Source organism: Triticum aestivum, chromosome 1A (genome assembly GCF_018294505.1).
Source record: "Triticum aestivum cultivar Chinese Spring chromosome 1A, IWGSC CS RefSeq v2.1, whole genome shotgun sequence".
Classification (NCBI taxonomy): Eukaryota; Viridiplantae; Streptophyta; class Magnoliopsida; order Poales; family Poaceae; genus Triticum; species Triticum aestivum.
The window spans coordinates 592,219,615-592,227,501 of NC_057794.1; positions in this window are offsets into that span (position 1 = coordinate 592,219,615).

The following is a 7,887-nucleotide window of genomic DNA, read 5'->3' on the forward strand; positions in this document are numbered from 1 at the left end:
CCGTCGCCCCTGCTGCCCTGGCCCAGGGCCGGCCCTGGAGTCGAGTCGAACTGTCTACTCGCCTGACTAGTTTGCCAACAAATTAAAAGAGGAGAGTCTAAGTGGTTGTTTGACTAGTTTGGCTTGACACATCGTTTACTGACCCAGAACAGAACATGGGTTTATTCTATAGTTTTAAATAGCATGCTAAGTCTCTTAGTGGGGGACTTCTTCTAAGCTTGTTTTTAAAAATATTTGTTTATTTGTTTGGACCAATGTGTCTTAGCACAAGACCTTTTTAAGCAAGCTCGGCGAAACCAATCGAATCTAACCTACTTAGCAGGAATTGGTTGTGGCGCACCCGCCATGTTTTCCACGGCAGGGTATGTTGGGATCATGATTTTCAATTTCAGTTTCAGAAAATTTCAGCACCAACCAAATCAGCGAATTTTTCAGTTTGCCTTTCAGCAAATGACCGAAATATTCACTTCAGATCATTTGAAAATTTGAAAAATATTTGAACTCACGTGCTGTACTGAAATTGCTGAAATATTTTGACTGAAACGTAATTGTTGTGGAATTGTCACGGCAGATGTCCTAGCAAAAGGACTTAGTCGTACAGCCATCGCAACTAGGAAGCTTAAAGGGGTTAATCGGGACAAAGGACACGAGAGGTTTTATACTAGTTCCGCCCCTTACGATGAAGGTAAAAATCCACGTCTAGTTGTGTTGGAATTGCTGGGGTTTCGATCACCAAGTGGCTAATCCGCCGGCTTGGTTATCAATCTCTTGTTTCTTGCCCTAAGCCGCCACCGGGTCGTCCCCCTTATGTACACGGGTTGACGCCTGGCGGCGTACAGAGTCTCGGCCGGCTCATAAAACGTGTCTGGCTCGGTGACTTCTTTACATGCCTTTCTTTACAAGTCTTTCCTTACACACGGCGGTTTACAATATTGAGCCTTAAGCCGCCTCTGGGCTTAGGCCTTCTACAAGTCTTAATAACTATTACCTTGAATATTACTGGGCTCCTTTTGTAACCCGCCGTTGGGGCTGACCTGGCCCCTCCTGGGCGGGTCTTTACCGGTTAGCTATATTCCCAACATTAGGCCTCAGGTTGACTTTGAACTTTGTTCTTTGTCAATCTTTAATACTTAGACGAAATCCATCTTTCTCTCTTCGCAGAAATTTTTGTAACCCGCCATGACGTCATCTTTTGAAAATACGAAAAAACTACCATGGCGTCATCTCTTAACGGATCTTTATCCTTTAATGCCTTCCGAGAATCGAGGCGTCCATTTAGTTGGATAGCCATTATTTGGGTCTTCCTCGATTTTTGCGCCCGCCTGTTTGCTTACCCCCTTATAAATAGGCACGACCTGGTCTTTCTCATCCTTCCTTCTTCTTCATCTCCTTCCTCTCGCAACTCCCGCCGCTACTCAAGCTCCGTCGCCGTCAGAGAGCACCTCACCTCCGTCGACCTTGGCCGCTGCATCAACCGGAATCAGTCCAGAGAACGGCGGCGACTCTCCGCGGAAGATTTGTGGCTGTAAGCATTTCCTTTCTTGCTCCTCAGATCTGAATTAGGGCTTTCTAGGTTTCCGCGTGTTCTTCATAATTCATCACAGTTTCTTCATAGTTCTTCCACTGCAGCCTCTTCTTGATCCAAAAAGAGATATATACTTGTGCGGTAGTTGTTTTGTGCCTACTCTTGATACTAGTAGATCCCTTTTCCTGGTATAAAGGCCTCATTAGGTATCACGAACTCATCTGTGCTAGACTTTTAGGTCTAGAATATTTTCCATTTTGAAGAGCCATTTGATCCAAAATAATATCAAGCAATTAGGAAACTTGTTTGTCTCAACACTTAGCCGAATCTGTTTCTGGCATTTCTCGAATATCCGTAGTCATGGCGGCTTATTGCGCCGGCTTACTTTTCCTTATATCACATTAGCCCTTACTTAAGTCGCCATTACTTATTGACGCCATCATTTAACTATTAATTTTACCATTGAATTGAGCCGACACGTTACTTTCTTTTCAGTTCACCCTTTGATCATCATGCCGTCGAAAGCACCGACTATCTGCAACTGGGTCCCTTCCACAGTAACTGAGGACAATCTGAAGGAATTCTTTGCCATAGGTTTTTTGCCAGGGATGAATGTTATGTCTTACCGTGCACCTGACCCGGACGAGGAACGGCCCAATCGAAAAGATGGTGAGGTTATTGTATTTTCTGACCACATGAACCGTGGCTTTTCCTCACCCGGCTCAAAGTTCTTCAGAGATGTCCTCCATTTTTTCAAACTCCACCCTCAAGATATCGGGCCCAACTCCATATCCAATATCTGCAACTTCCAACTTCTCTGTGAGGTGTACCTTCAAGAAGAACCGACTGTGGAACTCTTTAGAGAGTATTTTTATCTGAACCGCCAGAACGAGTGCACCAATGGCCCTAGTTTGGAACTTGGAGGCATCTCAATTCAGCGTCGACAGGGTGTCGTCTTCCCCCTAATAGTCTTGCCGAATCATCCCAAAGACTGGAATCAGACTTGGTTCTATTGTCAAGACACTTCACCAGCAAATGAAAAGCCACTGCCGGGTTATCGCGCAGAGCGTCTTGACTCCAAGTTTGCACTCCCTGACAAACTCACTGCCACCGAATGCAAGAAGCTGATTCCATCAATTAAAAGGATTAACGCTTTATAGGGGAACGGCTTAACCGGAGTTGACTTGACCCGTTGCTGGGTTGCGTGGCGGGTCATCCCTCTAAGCCGCCGATCCAAATTGATGTATGAATATGGTGGAGGCCTAGACGACTCTCTTCGTCATAGCTCCGTTCAATTAACTGAAGAAGATATTGTTTCAATGTCAACCCTTCTGGTGAATGACAAATATGAAGACTGCAGTAAAGTCGGGTTAAACCCCTTCTGCAAACTTAACCCGGCGCCAGAGGTAAAGAACCTCTGATCTCTTTCTCTTTGTATTTTTCTCAGCCGTTTTAAATACCTGCATGACCTTTCATCTTGTTTATTTGTTTATAGGCCAAATTTGATTTCTGGAAAGCCAAATATGACCACGAAGCCGCCAAGAAAGCTGGAGCCGCCGCCATAACCGCCAAGAAGACGACCCGGAAGTCTAAGAAGAAGAAGAAGAGCACCACTGAAGACCTGTTAAAGCTTGACGATGATACTTCTGAGTCGGAGGTAGCCCTTGACTCCCTTGGCCAGTTTTTTAATAACCTTATTAACGCTGATCATTGCCAGGATGACACGGGGGCCAGTCAGGCCGTGAAAGAAGAGGTAACTATTTCCTCCGACTTATCCCATTTGCCAAGACAGAAACTTCGAGTCGTAACCCGGAAAATAAGTTTTCACACCCTTTGGCTTATTTGGACCCTCATCTTCTTTTGAAAAAGCAGCAATATGAGAGCCGCCGTTAGGCCAGGAATGACGATGAACCGCCTTCCGTTCTTCAACAAACTCCTCAAAAACGCCAGAATGAGGTTTATTTCTTCGTCTTTTACTTTCCATTAATGGATCTTCTCCCTTGCATTACTAACTTTATTTTATCTTTGTAGGAGGTGTCTCGCTCTTCTGGCGACTCGTCTCAGACTCAATTTCCGGCCTTTAAGACTGCCCCTGGGTAAGGGAAAAAAATCATCTTTCCTCCGTGTCTTTCAAACTGCATCTTTATACTAACTGTCTCATAACATCTTTCTTAGTGGCCAAGCCAAGTCCAAGAAGACCAAGGTGACTAGGCCAACGGAAGACCCGTCAGTCCTTGCACCTGAACCGGCCATGCCACCTCCCCCCCTCAATCTGAAGCACCAGAAGACCCAACTGCCAATGCTCAATTAGATCCTCCTGAGCCGTCAGCTGATGATACCATCGTTAACCCTTCTACTACGGGACCATCCATCTTGGCCAACCCGCCATCATCGTCTGTCCATGACGTTCTGATCACTGGAAGCTGTTTTGTTGAGCCGGGGAATCCCACCATGTTGGCTCATCACACCGCTAAACAAGAGGCCCTGGAGAGACAGAAAGTGTGTTTTGATGTGTCTCATTATAGCCATCTGAATGCCAATGACATATTGTCCGGCTATCTCAGCCATGTGCTCTCCAGCCGTGACTCGGAAATCGAGACGGTCAAGCAATTGCAGCTGAAGTATGAGGTATGCTCTTCCGGCTTACTTATATTCTGCCAGTCCCCAAGTCTTTAGATTATGATAAAACCTGAATGATCTGTAGACTTATGATATAGGCTAAAGCTTTATCTTTAGATTTTTTTGAAGTCCAATAAAGTAGTATAAACTTCACTTGTAGTCCCCAAGGGCCGGTTCACTTGATCATAAATGAGCCGGTACTTTAATTTCATAACTGTCTTGTGCTGAACCCAACAAATATTGTAATCTGGCTTAATCTTGAGAGACTTTCTGAATATCATGCATTAGCCCCCAAGTGCCAAGTGCTGTTACTTTGTAAGGTACTTGGGACTTGAAATATATTAGAGTCATAAGAAATTGTTTTGGCATACATTAGCTCCCAAGTGCCAAGTGGGTTTGCAGTGCAAAGTACTTGAAACTTGAATCTTGAATCTTTTAGTTTAAACCTTGACACAACTGTGTATGTTTTGTAGAACGCCTTAGCTGAATTGGGTTCCCAATTGACTGACGCCAAGACCCAGCTGACAGATCAAGAGGCAGAAATCAAGTCTGCTGACTCTAAACTTCAATTAAGTCTTGCTGAGACAGAAAAACTGAAAACCAGCTTGACTGCCAAAAAGAAATCCTGGGCGGAAGAAAAGATACTACTGACACAACGCGTCGAAAAAGCTGAAGCGGCGCTTGAGGAGGTTACCACTGAATTGACCAGTTTAAAGAATCGGGTGTCTCAAATGGTTTCTGCCATCTTTGGTAAGCCATCTATACTGATCTTTTATACCTTCTTTTGACCCGGAATATAAACTGCCAGCTGACCCCTTGTTTAAAAAATATGCGCAGGTCCGCGAAGCAAGAATCTGAGCCAAGATAATGTGACTAAACTGAAGGCGGTCTATACCTTAGTGGAGCAGTTGTACACTGGCGCTCAACGAGCACTGGCTGCTATCTCTCATGCCGATCAAGGACCCAACCGGCTTAGTGATGTCTTGAAAAAATTGTCAATCTTACCCACCATGTTCCAAGAAGTCAAACGATCCTGTGCCAGAGCCGGATCCTTGACTGCCCTGAGCCGCTCCAAAGCCTGGGTGCCAGATCTAGACCCGGTGGATGTAGCTAGGGGATACCCGACTGTAAAGGAAGACATATCTCTATTCGAGCAAGATGACTTCATTGCTTGCATGAGGGGAGTTTGACCTCAGGCCACCATTCTTGGAGATGAAACCAATATTGACAAATATCAGCCGGGTTTTGATTTGGAGAATAAGAAGATGGCGACTCCTTCTTACAAGGTGACAGACCTTATCCCGCCGGTTCGTCAACACACATTTGCTCCAGAAGTTGATTTGGCTGGCTTGATTGATGATGAAGCAGAGTTCATTGCCATGAACGGCTTTGACTGGTCCAATCCCAGCTTTCAATTGACAGAAGGAGGTGAACCGGCGAGGGAAGAGTGAGAACCATATTTGTGGGCTTTTAAAAGCCTTGTAATAGAATTAGCTTGAAACACTTCATATTTTGCCTATGCCATCGTGCATAAGACGCAATGTGTGACTCTTTGCTTCCTGATGTCAATATATGCGTCACATTTATGGTTATCTCTGTAATATTTCGGGTCTGTTCCTGTAGAAAAAAGGAAAAAAACTGGCTTGGCGGTTTAGTACCAAACGGGTCAGAACACCCGTTTATAACCAATAGTTTATCATAGTAGAAGAAACAGAAACATATGCGAAAATAAACAAGGTTGAAACAACCTTTGATTAATACAGAAAACAACTGTTCACAAATAACAGCCATACCTATATTTTTTACCTCTGGACCACCGGTTTATATGACCCGGGTGATGAGATTGATGATCCAGTCCTTTTGAGAAGTCAATGCTTCTGTACTCCTGATGACTATCATGCCTTGGCGACTTATTGTCAAATAGTCAAGCCGGTGAAAAGACCGTGCTAATTGTTTAAAATTGATACAATAAAAGACCAATAAGACAAATCACAGTTGGTAAACAATATAAATTAACCTTGTAATTAAAGGTTGGGGGTTTCTGATTCGAATACGATCAGTAAACCATACCAAAGGGGTTAAGCTAAGATTCGAATACGATCATATAGCCCCAGTGGCTTTGGCGTTGCGCCGATCAAGAGGGTACCGTCAACTATGTTCTCTTTGGTTCGAATACGACCTATGTTTGAACAGGAAGCCCCCAAATGACCTTGAGAGGTTTTTAACGACCCTGATTCGAATACGATCCAAGTCGGACCCAAAAGGGGTTAAGCTATGATTCAAATACGATCAAGAAGCCCCCTAGTGAGTTTGGCTTTGAGCCGATCAAGAGGGTTACGACAGCTATGTTCTCTTTGGTTCGAATATGACTTATGTTTGAACAGGAAGCCCCCAAGTGATCATGAGGTTTACAGATAGATTCGAATACGATCATAAGCCGGAACAAAAAAGGTTAGACTTGATTCAGATATGATCAGCTCCTTAATAGTCATTTAAATTGTAAAAGAAAGTAAAGATATACAATCTTTGAAAAGGAAAAGGACAGAGGTCCTGCTTTATTACTTATCATAGTATATACAACGTCAAAGTATGTACATGACGAGAGTCGGTGGCTCAGGTGTAGTATGGCCGAAGTTGAGCAATGTTCCACGGCCGGCGGGTCTCCTCCTCCGACTTACGTGAATCTTTGTGCTCTCGAACATCAATGAGGTAATACAACCCGTTGTTTAAGTTCTTGCTGACCACAAAGGGTCCTTCCCAAGGCGAGGATAGCTTGTGTGCATCGAATAGATCCTGGATGAGCTGGAGCACCAGGTCACCTTCTTGGAAAGTCCTGGATTTAACCCGACGGCTATGATAACGGCGCAGGTCCTGTTGATAAATTGTTGATCGAGCCGCTGCTAAGTCTCTCTCCTCATCTAACAAGTCAAATGCATCCTGTCTGGCTTGTTCGCTATTAGCTTCAACATAAGCCGCCACACGAGGCGAGTCATGACGGATGTCACTGGGCAGCACCACTTCCGCTCCATAAACCATGAAGAAGGGTGTATAACCCGTAGACCTGTTAGAAGTGGTGTTAATACTCCATAGTACCGAGGGTAACTCCTCTACCCAACAACCCGGCGTCTGTTGTAAGGGAACCATGAGCCGGGGTTTGAGACCTTTCAAGATTTCCAGATTTGCTCTCTCAGCCTGCCCATTAGATTGAGGGTGAGCTACAGAAGAAACATCAAGTCGGATATGCTCACGCTGACAAAATTCTTCCATAGCCCCTTGGGATAAATTAGTACCATTGTTAGTGATAATGCTGTGTGGAAAACCAAAGCGAAAAATCACCTTTTTCATGAACTGAACCACTGTGGCTGCATCACACTTACTCACTGGCTCTGCCTCAATCCACTTTGTGAATTTGTCAACTGCCACTAAAAGATGTGTCTTTTTATCCTTAGACCTTTTGAAAGGTCCAACCATGTCAAGCTTCCAGACCGCAAACGGCAAAGTGATTGGAATCATCCGCAACTCTTGAGCCGGCACATGCACTCATCGTGCAAATTTTTGACATCCATCACACCTACTGACCAGATCCTCTGCATCAGCATGAGCTGTCAACCAGTAAAAATCATGATGAAAAGCTTTGGTCACAAGAGACTTTGACCCGGCGTGATGACCACAATCCCCTTCATGTATCTCCCGAAGTATTTCTGGGCCTTCTTCAGGAGAAACACACCGTTGAAATGCTCCAG